Raw genomic sequence first — 12,907 nt, forward strand, 5'->3', positions numbered from 1 at the left:
TGCAGTGACATCTAGCAGAGTGATTGTGTGTGTGCGTGTGCATGCGTGTGACAGCTTGTTAACCGAGCCACAAAATCGGGTAAGGTGCTTCATTCAGAGGTTGTTTTAAAGGGTGATTCCTCCAGGGACTCGAGCTGTGTGTGTGTTTCTGGGTTAGAAATCCTGCAGAATGTGAGCGTTTATATATACAGTACTGTGTGTGGGAATGCAGGAGATCTTGATGTTGGAGGATGTTGGATTGGAAATTTTAAAACAAGCCATGTTAGAGACTGCAGAATAGCCCTCTCTTTCTGTTGCTTTAATAGGAGCTTTAATAAGAGGTTCCTCAGATTCATTATTAACCTTCGTCTGCCGGCTCCGATACGGACATTTTCACAAATCAATGTGATCACCCACAGGATTAAAAACCCTCATAAAGCAGATGGTCAATGAGCTCCAGAACTCTAGCAAACATAATCCTTGCACTAATCAAGACACTGTTAGCGTCAAACCATTAAGACAAATCAAGCAGTGTGAGTCGTTAACAGTGGTTTATTAAAGGGGTCATGAACTGGCTTTTTAAATTTTATTATATTGTTTTTTGAGGTGAACTTATGACATTCGCTTGGTTTTTGCATTCAAAAACATAAAAAATGAATAACTAATAAGCTATTTTCTACCCTAGCTTTGAGACCAACTCAGAAACGCACGGATTTTATTGGTTTTTCGCACTGAAGACTTGGAAGTAAACGCCCACTGCTGTGAGTGGATAACAGTTTTGTATATTATAATGAGTTTGTGTACGTGGGGAAAACTGTTTTGAAAACGCCCAATGTTGAAAAATGGCAACCGGAATGATTCGCCCATACATGTTCGACCCAGAGTCTGTGTGTTGCACAATTCCTGTCAGATCCAGGCAGCACAGCACTGTTCTTTACTCCTAATCGGTCTGCAAATCCAGTCTTGTTTACAAAACAATCCTCAGTGAAATTAAGCGAACAGAAGTTTTACCCTCATCAGCTGGAACATCATTAAAAATAAAGTTTATCCATGCAGTCCTATTGGAATCCAGAGGAAGCATATGCAGCGACTGTCTTCCTCAACCAGGCACTGCACAATATTGCTCGGTAGCTCGGCCTAGGTTAGCTATGTTTAGCTATGCGTGTAATGCGTGAATCGGTGGGCAGGGCTAAACCGGCCGTATTGAAGTAGGAGTTGATCTTCTTCTGCGGGGGTGGTGTTTTAACCTCTTTGACGTCATAGTTCCCCACTTTTAAAAATGAGTCGTTTTCAGAGGCTGGTGTCAATAAAAGCTTTTATTGGACCAACAAGGACGTTTTCAGTTCTGAAACTTACAGGATATTCTTATAATATGCAGTAGCGGAGTGGCAATCGGGAGAGTCGGGAGTTTTCCCGGTGGGCCGGTAGTGTTTCGAGGCCGCGAGGGCCGGCCCGGTCTGATAAAATGTATTTATTAGAAGTTCGCCATGGCCCAAGCTAAGGGAAGAAAACATTTTTTTTTTTTACATTTTCTATAACGGAGCATATATTTGCACTAAGTGCCTGTCTTTACAGCACAACGACACACGTCATGAAACAGCCTCAGTGGCGTAGGTCGTAGGGCGTGAAGTACTGCAAAGCAGTTTTTTGATGCGCTGAACGCGAGTTCGAATCCGCCTTGCCGAACTCTCTCTTCTCCCTTTTCCCAACACAGATATGTAAAGATGTAAAATGTAAAACCAAACATTAAGGTCTCTAGCGTTATATTTTGCCAACGAACTAAAATTGAAACCTTGATATGGCGTTGCGCCATTATAATAACTGACATTAGAATAGCATCCTGTTTGTGCTGCGTGATTACTTTGCTGACACGATCATCATCAGGCTGCTGGTGTTTTCTCCTAAATAAAACCTCCAGGGTTTATTAATTGCAAGTGAAGAAATTAGGACAAAAGTATTTTAACTTTCCTATATTATAGTGTAATGTAGGTTAAAATATACTTTTGAAATACTCATTTTCATTTACATAGTACATTAAGGCTATAAATGGATTTTACAGTACGTCATGGGAATAATTATAAATCATTATTACATTATTATAATAATTGTTTGGCATCCTAAAACACCATTGATAATGTAATACAGACTGAGACTCTCATAACTAAAAAGATGTTTGAGCCCTCTTTATTGTCCTGGTACAAATTAATGTTTTTTCTTTGTTCAACGAGCAGTTCATGGGTTGAAGCTCTTAATTTCGATCTCTCAGAGAGCACGAGATTGATGCATTTAACCTTAAAATGTCCAAAATTTTCTTGCGGGGGAGCATGCCCCCGAACCCCCCTAGAGGCAGAGTCCTCCCAACATAGTTTTAGAAATTCCTATGGGAAAGAATGACCATTTATGAACTTTACTCCAGCATACTAGTACAACAAAGTTCCTTTTACATCAGTAAAACTGTAAATGCTATCGGCTATTAAAATCGTGCCGGCGACGAGGGCCGGTGGTCTACGAAATTTCCCGGTAGATTTTTTGGTCCCACTCCGCCCCTGATAATATGATAACCTCTTAGATGTCAAAAGCTCAAGGAAAATTTGATTTCTCACTTCATCACCCCTTTAAGTGCATTTGAGCCATTCACACTGCATCAATAATAAGACGGGTACAGATGAATGAGAAACTGTTAAAATTGCTCATTTACTCTATGTCTTACACCATGTCCTAACCATTTTTTGTGATTTTGAGCTCTTCTGATTGGTTGTGATTTTTGGATTGATTTAGTTGTAAATGCAGTGAGCTTACAGATAGACTCCACCCACAAACTCCTCTGATTGGCTGTGATTTTTGGATCGATTTAGTTGTGAGTGCAGTGTGTCTTGTATTCATGTCGCGTCTGGTGTGGACATACAAAATGCTTGTCGATTGAATCTTATCACATTTGGGTATATTAAACATAAAAATGTTGCACATATTGATTCCTCAAATCATTCAGAAATGTGTGCTATTACATTTTTTACGTGATCAGCGTGATGAAACAAGTATACAATCTCTTATATTAAAGCAACAATCTCGTGACCAGACTATCACAGACTCTTTTGACTTCAGCTTAAGCTGTAGTTGCTAACTGTGAATACGCTGTCATGTGTGATGAGATTCTGATCAGAAATGCTATGCAACACTCTCATCTCATTTCAACAGATTGACATTGACCAGCTCATCCAAACCACCTGAACCGCAGAGCTTCAGCCTGACAACGAGCGGTGAATAAATTGGGCTAAACTGACGTCCAAAGTTTGACCAATGAGTATCACTTGTAATACATCATCTTTGTCATAGCCAAGGGCTCCAATCAGCATCTAGACAGTAAACAGAGAGTAAGTGTGGATGGAGGAGGAGGGGTGGACAAACCTCAGGGAAAAAGTGTAATTTTGATCAGACGCTCACTTTTAAACGCCTCCTCGGGGACATTTGTGCTGATGTTTTGGTTTGATGAAGTCGTGAAATTGAGAATCTGCTATTGGCAAATGTGTTTCTTTGTCCTCACTGTGATGGATTGCTTGACCTTTGTCTAGGTCTCGAGAGCTCCAGACTCTTGCTAACTAATTAAAATGCTAGTAACTCTATTGTGCCACAGAAACTTCAGTTAGCTGCTAATTTGCTAGATTGGTGGGCAAGCGGTTGCTTAGATAAAGGTAGAAAAATGTTTCAATGTAATACTGCATCAGACATTTGCATTCAGATGGGATTTGATTTCTCTGAGGACTTTTGAGTTTGCTGGTAATTTGCTCTGGAGGTTTTGCTAACACAGACATGGCAGATTCGGACAGGATCAATTCACCATCTCAAGTTGTATTTACCACTAGAAAGATCATGATTGGCGGCAACACTCATTAAACGACGATTGCTGCTGTGATTTAGTTATTTCCTAGTTAGTTAGGCTTTCCTGATGCTCAAACAGTCGAGCATTGGTGCTTGCAACACCAAGGTCATGGGTTAGATTCAGGGAAAGTGTACCTTGTAATGCAATGCAAGTCGCTTTGGATACAAGCATCTGCTAAATGCATAAACGTAAATGTGAATCAGTCCATTTAAACAAATGGTTTAATGAATGATTCAATGACTCACTCATTAAGAAAGTCAAATGCTTCGTTCGAATGAATCAGGTGAAGTGACTTGAAGTGAACAGTGCCACCTACTGGTAATTTTAGTTTCTTTCATACTTAAATATCTTTTCCATTTTAAAATAATTTCATAAGTATTATCAGTGTTTTATTTTTAAAACATTATTTTAAAACATCAAAACATCAGCTTCTGTGTTTGCAAAGATTGATTTTGTTGATACTGATTATATTTGAGCCCGTTCTCATCCCAAAGCGCCATATAGGACGCTTTTGCAAAAGCGTAAATATCCAACGCACATAGCACCCTTTAACGTGAAATGAGACGCAGATATATTTGGGCAGAAGGCGCCCCCTAGTGGTCTAACCCTTACCCTACACCATACCTAAACTTAACCATAACCGAAGCGTCTCATTAGACGTTAAAGGGTGCCATGTGCGTTGGATATTTACGCTTTTGCAAAAGCGTTGTATATGGCGCTTTGGGATGAGAATGCGTTGTATATTTCATTGGTAACAGCCCTGTAGGGTCTTATTATTCTAATACGATTAAATGTAATAATTTGACAGTAAATGATGCATATGCTAAAATTATTGCCCCAATAAAGGTAAAAATGCACATTAAAGGTAAAAATCAATTCAAACTTATTGGAAAATGTAATTTCTGTCACTGCCATGGCGCAAAATTAGGATAACTCAACTTTAGCAGTCAGCTGTCCACGGCAGTCTTAAACCCGAAAAGATACCAGCACCACATACCAGGGAAACACGAGTTTCGAGAAACTAGTCCGGTCTGAACAGAGTATTTGGGGTTTTCCCCATATGAGTTAATATTTAGATTTGTGGTTTAACAGAAGAAAGAACCGAAAGTGTGTGTGTGATGGAGTGTGTGTGAGAGAGACTCTGTAGGAAATTCCCTTGTGTCTGGCTCAGTCTCTCGGCCTCCTCCAACGCTCCAGGAGCTTTAATAGTCAGACATAAAGATATAAGAGAAGATATGAAGCTGGATGTGGCGTATGGATCTGCTGTCGTTCTCCTGGCTTCACCTCCCCCATCTCAGATCTCACAATGGTCTCTCGCCTCTGGCTGACCTTCATTTGATCACGCTCACATCTGCAAGGAAACGTTTCTCATTAAAGGACAGCAGATGATGATGATGATAAACATACGGTACTGCGTTTTCCGGTGATGCACAACACTTCATTTAAATGTTTTATTTTTAATAATGCACTTTAATAATGTAATAATGTAGTAATCCAATGTCTGCCTTACATCCTGTCTACTTCTTTCCTTCACTTGTTACACAAACAAACACACACACACGCACACACACACACAGAACGCTGAGCTTATGTTTAATTCTTCTTCTTCCTTTCGTCTCTTCTCATTTGAAGCCAGTCTCCTGGAATAATACCATCACCTCACCATCGTCTCCAGACACGAGGAATGGAGATTCAGATTAAAACATGCACTTCTATTAAACAACAACGGTTTTTAGTTGTTATTATTAAAGTCCCATAATTCCACAATAATTCAATAAATTGTTCTTTCTCATTAGAGCGGCATCGTGAAACATCCACTAATCCTTTATAAACATTGACAAGGAGTGTGTTGTGCTCATTGGAGATTCACGTTACTCTTTAAGGTGTGTGTGCTACAGGAACGCAACACAAGATCACACACTTCTGATAAACTGCTCACACACACACACACCCTCATACACTCTGCCTCGCCGATGCTGTGATGATCAAGCTCCTCTTTCCTCAGACTCACAGCACTTTAAGGGATAGAGTAGGGAGGATTATTTAAATGAATGAATAGTTTGCTATTACAGTGTGTGATCTTGTGTTGCGTTCCTGTTGCACACACACCTTATTTTATTATATTTGATTTGTTTGTAAACCTATGGCAATGTTAAATTATTGCCTTCCCCCCCCTCCTTTTTAACATTACACTCAAGGATTACCACCAGTGTAATTTGTGTGTGTGTGCGTGTGTGTGTGTGTGTGTGTGAGACTATTCTTAAAAAAAATAAAAATAAATAAAAAATATATATATATTATTGTTATTATTATTACTTTGGTCGTTTTTTTTTTTTTTTAGGGACTTGTGGGATGGTCCCAGTCGCACAAAGAGAGAAATGTGGAGCAGTTTGGGAAACACCGTCACAATGACTCCATCTTCTGGTGAACACCCAGTACTGGGATTTTAGCAGTCATTCTGCAACTGGTGAAGAGGGTTATTATTATGCTTAAATTATTAAAAAGATTTAAATATAAACCAGCCTGACTGCAAACTTTTGAACGGTATTATAAATATTCCATGTAGTGTCAACTAATACCAATTCAATAATAATGCAATTGTTAAGAAATCCCGATTATGTTCGGAATTTAATGGTTATATTTTTATTTTATTTTTTTATTTAACAATCAGACATACATACAAACAAACCAACATAGTGCAGTAGTGAGCAATCTTGTAAATCCATAATTCCAGCAGTGACAAGAGTGATTTAAGTGTTAAAATAAAATAATTAATAACACAAAATAAATAAATACATATAAAAAAATAATAATACAATAATAATTCAAGCTGAAAAACCAAGGAAACATTTGTAATTTTTGTTTTGTGTACATTGAAGCACTAAACTTATTAATTGGATGGAAATCAATGAAAGGACAACAAATTAAACCTAAATTGTAATAAATAAATAAAAAAATAATAAAATGACAAATGCACAAAACGAAATGACTAAAAAAACAAATAAATTAACATGAAAATTAAAAATATAAAAAATAAAAGCTAATTTAAAATATGATTTAAAACTAAAGTCAAAGTCAAAGTTTATTTATATAGCAATTTTTAAAAACAACAAGTGTTTAACAAAGTACACGTACATACTTATGCGAACAAACCAACATGACCAAGATACAAGAAATAAAAGACAGTAAAACAATAAAACAATAAAACAATAAAACAAACTCTCACATGGCGTCAAATGCCAAACTGTAATAATACGTTTTAAGATTTGATTTAAAAATAGTAATGGTTTGAGACTGTCTGATGTATAGAGGCAAACTATTCCACAGCTTCGGTCCTGCCACTGAAAATGCTTTTTCACCCCTGGTTTTCAGTTTCACACGTGGGACAACTAAAAGCAAATGGTCAGTGGATCTAAGAACAGGATATTAAAAAGGATACTAAAATAACAGGAGGGTCACAGTGCAGACATGGTCTCAGGATTGGCAATACAGAAAGTAAGCAAGTAGCCATATTCATATAAATATAATAAAAGCTGTCGATCAAAAGTGTCGATCACTATAAATAATGAGACAATTAAAATACAAACCATTTTTTTAATTACATTTCAGCATAAGCATTCAGTACATCACTACACGGGTAATAAACTAAATCTATCCAACATGTATCATTTATTTACAGCTGACAAACAAAAAATATTTAACAAAATGTACTTTGAATAACATTAAAATATAATGTCAGAGAGGTATCAGTTCTGCAGTTCATAAATCCCAGTCGTGATGTTGAACAGTGAGGATGAGGTCATGTGTCTGTCATTAGTGTCCCAGTACGTCCTTAGTGTGTACACTAACCAGTGCAGATGTGTATACACACTATACCCTGTACATTTTATTGAATGTGCTCCATGTTGTCACATTTCACTTCCATTCTTTCAGAGTAAATCAAGAAAAAAAGTATACACTGTATTAATAAAACAAAACCACATCATTTTACTAGACGTTTGAAATTAATGTGGGACAAAATAAATAATTTGAACCCTAAATAGGTTCACACACTGATCTCCCCACTAATCTGACACCAGCTGATAACACTTTATTTTACAGTGTCCTAGTTATTTTAGTTACACATACTTACCATAGTAATAACAGTCAATTATGCATAATTACATGCAACAACCAAACCCTAACCCTACAGTAAGCACAATAATATTACTCAGTATATAATTACACTGTAACAATGCACTAAACCCTTATGGAGAAGAGAAAGTGTGTGATGGTATTACAGTTTTTTACAGTCGCTAGGACACATTTCTCAATACTTAGGTCACTTTTTCAAAACTCTTCACACACAGCCCATTCTCACTCCCAAGGCGTCACCTAACTGACGCCTTGGGAAGCATTTGGACATGCTTCAATATCTGACGCTTTAGGCGCCCTTTAGCGTCAGTTAGGTGACGCCCTAGGATCGCATGTACCCTACCCCCACCCCACACCTAAACCTAACCGCGTCCTCTGACTGACGCTTTCCTTTAGCGTCAGTTAGATGACGCCGTAGGATCGCGTCATGTAAGTGACGCTAAAGGGCGCCTAAAACGTCAAATATTGAAGCATGGTCAAAGGTGACGCCTTGGGGTGAGAATGCGTTGTCACACAGTGAGCACAACAGAAGTATATGTGGGCTAAACTGTGGATCAATTGTCATTGCTTTGGCACAAAATGCATTCAATGACTACATCTTTCAAATTACATTAATTCTTTTCTCACTTCGACACAACAACCGCCAAAACTCTGTGTTACTATAGGCCAATTTGCATATGCTTACACACTGTTTTCAAAACTGTTAAACTTATGTTCAAAACAATAACATAATACAAAACTGAATAAGACATCAATTTGCTACATTTCTACAGTAATATTTTAATGAAATATATTTTGCATCTTAAAATTAAATGCTATAAAACTAAGTGGACAATTGGACCAACCACAGCTGATTCTCATTGTAGATGAACATCTACACAGGTGTTACTCTTACCTTACTCTCCATTCCTCAACCCCACAGAGGAATTCTTTTCCTCATGGAGGTGGAAGGTTTCTGACCACCATCCACATGATCAAATGTCCCTCCTGGACGCAATGAATGCTGGATGCCAGGACACATCAGCAGAAGATTGCCAGGGATTGATCAGGCATGCCAGAAGATTCTTAGGTGTATTGCCCTAGATGACATAAGATGTGATGGGGATGAGAACCTGTGGACAAATGGAGAAGACCGAGTCGATTACTGTAACATTACTATTGTATCTGTATCAGTGGATGGTGTGTATACAAATTCTTGTATTTTGGAATTACTCAGTGCAAAAAAATAAAAATAAAAGACATAAAATATATTGAAGCATTCTGCATCATGTCTGATTCATTCCAGTAAACTCTATTGCAGTGAATTATAAACAAAGATTGTATAATGCTACATGTTGTTAGTGTTCTTTAGGTCATTGTTTTGTGGGTGACAAAGTGTGTTTGTTGGCTGTCAACCTTTGCTAGTGTTATGGAAGAATGTGTTGATTTGAGAAATGAATGAAGTGTTTTAGTGCATTTTGAATGTGAAATTAACTGCTGCTGAGCTGAAAGCTGGTTAGGAGAACTGTGTGAAGAGTTTTGAAAAAGTGACCTAAGTATTGAGAAATGTGTCCTAGCGACTGTAAAAAACTGTAATATTAACATTATAAGCGCTGCTGTTCATCAGATTATTTCAGTTCTTTTCTTTTTCAAGCTGTGGATTTCTGCAGGGAAACATGAAATCACTTTGAATATTCAAAAGAGTCTTTCTTTCATATCTTTCACTCCTTTAGGAATCGAAGGAGAGAAGAATTAGAAATGGCTTTTAATGTTCAGAGTTCTAATAATGTTAATGTTCGAACCCCTAAACTTCCTCTCTCTCTCTCTCTCTCTCTCTCTCTCTCTCTCTCTCTCTCTCTCTCTCTCTCTCTCTCTCTCTCTCTCACTTCCGGTGCACGCTGGGAGCGTTTGGGTGTGTGGGGGGTTTCGTTAGGGGAGAGGGTGACTGGTATTTACTTTTTCCTTTTTTTCATCTTAAATTTGGGGTATAACGGTTGATTTTGAAAGTAGGTCAAGTTGAGTAAAGTTTTTTTTTCCGGGACGGTGTTGGGATGGCGTCGTTACCGAATGGGGGAGAGCCACCGCCACCGCCACCTGTGCCTCTGCGTAATGGAGTCAGGTGTGTTCCTGCGCCAGGTGTGGAGGTGGAGGATGTGCTAGTCGCGGTTGGAGAGCAGATCGGGTTTGAAAACATTTTTTCGGCTTCGAGGATGAACAAGGCTGATTTTTGTAAAGGAGGAAGAGATAGTTAATCGTCTCGTTATCAACGGAACTGTGGTAAGTGGCGATTTCATTAATGTTTTACCGCTGGTTACGCCGACGACGCGCATAACAATATCAAACGTGCCCCCGTTCATTAATAATGATGAGATTGAGCGGGGATTAGTTCGTTATGGGAAGTTTGCTAGCGCAATTAAAATGGTTCCACTTCGCTGTACAAATGCTGCGTTAAAGCATGTCATGTCGTTCAGGAGGCAGGTGTTCATGTTTCTGAATGAGCCAGAATTAGACATTTCTTTTAGAGTATGGCATGAAGGTAAGGCATACATGATCTATGCAAACTCTGGAAGCATGAAGTGTTTTGAGTGTGGGGATGTGGGCCACAAAAGGATGGCGTGTCCACATAAAGCCCAGGACGGTGAGGAGACTGCAGGGCCTAGTGATGCGGTAGCAAACGAGTGAGACTGTGTTGCGGTGCGTATCCGGTACAGGAGCCGCACGCGCTAAAGTGCTTTCACATATGCTGCGTTTGCAGTGCGTGAGCTGTACCATAAACACTCGCTATTTTTATTTCAAAATCAGAAGTTATGCAGCAATAGCGTGACCAGTGACCAACAGTCCTGTTATCCCAGTCCTGTTTTCACGTCCTTCCTGGCCGTTTTTTATAAAGTGATGTCCTGGTTTTCAAAAAATAAAATAAAAAAACGCTGGAAAAGATCAGCTTTACAGCAAAATATAGGAGATGAGCAAACAAGGAGGATGAGGAAGAAAAACAGGATAAAGAGGAAGGAAACTAGTTCGTTTTTGTACGTTTGTGAGAGGTATTTTTGTTCAATTTGAAGGTATTTCTTTTAGTTACTTAATATTATATATTTATTTTTCTAATACAGAAGAGACATTATTTTTTAATCATTATTTCATTCATTATTTTTTAAACCAACCTGTCATAAAAAAACATGTTGAGTATCCCCTGAGAAGCCTATCTGAATTTTGTGTCTTAATACAACAATTTTCTCCACAGAGGGGGCATAGCCTATTTTAATTGTATTGAAATTAATAAGGCATCTTTGAGTAAACTTCGAGTATCATTTGTTTTCTGGGCCATGTGTCCTGGTTTTTGGTAATCAAAATATGTTCACCATATGCAGCAACTTTTATTAAAATAAAAGTTTTGCCATGGCTTTGCGATTCTCTTTAACAAACTTGAATGGACGCATGCTCGTTTAAACACGATGCATACAATTCCATGCATTACTTAGCCTATATATTAAGATGTCTTAAAGTAAAAATATGAAACAATTAAATACCTTTATGGAGAGATTATTACATTTTATTGAATTAAATGCATTTATGGTGAAACTACTACATTTCGAGGTCAATCTGAGTTCATTTTGACCACGAACCGTGCGCTGTCACTTTATTTCTGCGTTTGCAGCACAGCAGAAATAGACTCGGTACGGAAACGATCTCTGCACTGCTGTATACGCACCGCAACTGGAACGGATCGACGGACTGCATCCGCGTGCAGTGTGAAAGCTCTAACCTGTTAACATGGGTACGGAAAAAAATACGGACCGCATACGCACTGCAAACGGAGTATGTGTGAAACGGGCGTCACCGCATACGCACTGCAAACGGAGTATGTGTGAAACGGGCGTAATGCTGGAGAGAAGAGTGATGCTCAAGTTCACTGCGATAAACAAACGGATGTTGTTGTTGATGATGTGGTTGATAAAAATGAGTCTAGTGAGAAAGGTGAAAAATCGGGATTTGCTGATCAAAATGAAAAGGCTGAAATTCATGGAAATGTGGATGATGAAGTGGCAGGGACATCTGGATGTGTTGAAATGTCTGAGGATAAGGAGATAAGAGATGATGAGTCAGTCTCTGATATTTCTGAGATAGGTTCACAAGTTTTGGAGGATACTTACACGTTGCATGAAATTAATAACTTTTTGGATGCAACATTTGGGAAAGTTACGGATTTTTTTCCAGACACAGATAAATTCATTGGGTCAGTGTTGTCATTGCAAAGAAATGTCAGTTATGAAGCCTTAGATAAAAAAAAAGAGATTTCGTCTGAAGAAAATGATAACAAGGTTAAGGAAGGAAAAAAAAAAGTAAAATGAAGAAGTTGCACATGGTGTTTTCTAAACTTTGTATGTCACGTTTTTATCTGTCCTGTCTCTTTTATTTCCTTTTTCTCATGGGGCTTTTGAGGGTGGGCTCCTTGAATATAAATGGAGGTAGAGATAGGACAAAACTGGCAATGGTTTCAGAGTTTCTTAGAATTAACTGTGTTGATGTAGTTTTTTTTACAAGAAACCCATACTGATACTGATAATGAAAATGAATGGAGCATGTGGTGGGGAGGGAAGCTCACTTTAAGTCATGGGACAAATAATAGCGCAGGGGTAGCTATTTTATTTTCGAAAAATATCAATGTTAATATTTTAGCTGTGGATGAGGTCATAAAAGGTAGACTGTTGTTAACTAAGGTTGAGGTTGGAGGAATGGTATTTGTGCTAATGAATGTTTATGCACCAAATAATGGATCTGAGAGGATTGATTTTTTTATGAAAATGACAAGGTTAATTAAGACAATTGATAGTAATGTGTGTATTGTTGTGGGAGGAGATTGGAATTGCACCACGGATTTTACAATTGATAGAAATGGTGAAGAGCCACATACTCAATCAAGTAGGATGTTTGTAAATG

General features: G+C 38.1%; 1 protein-coding gene and 1 long non-coding RNA gene across 2 annotated transcripts in view; both read left to right on the plus strand.

Moving 5' to 3' along the window:
- Nucleotides 1–6,956, plus strand: part of LOC120471369 (uncharacterized) — a 58,865-nt gene extending 51,909 nt beyond the window's left edge. The window contains exon 4 of the long non-coding RNA XR_005620796.2: nt 6,198–6,956. This is a non-coding gene — a long non-coding RNA (uncharacterized LOC120471369). The remainder of the gene's footprint in view (nt 1–6,197) is intronic.
- Nucleotides 6,957–9,905: 2,949 nt separating this feature from the next.
- The window catches only part of angpt1 (angiopoietin 1), a 164,274-nt gene continuing 161,272 nt past the window's right edge, over nt 9,906–12,907 (plus strand). Inside the window, exon 1 of the mRNA XM_089122927.1 lies at nt 9,906–10,246. The gene's annotated coding sequence lies outside the window, so the exon portion shown is untranslated. The remainder of the gene's footprint in view (nt 10,247–12,907) is intronic.

This window comes from Pimephales promelas, chromosome 18, assembly GCF_988280905.1.
Source record: "Pimephales promelas chromosome 18, fPimPro1.hap1.1, whole genome shotgun sequence".
Lineage (NCBI taxonomy): Eukaryota > Metazoa > Chordata > Actinopteri > Cypriniformes > Leuciscidae > Pimephales > Pimephales promelas.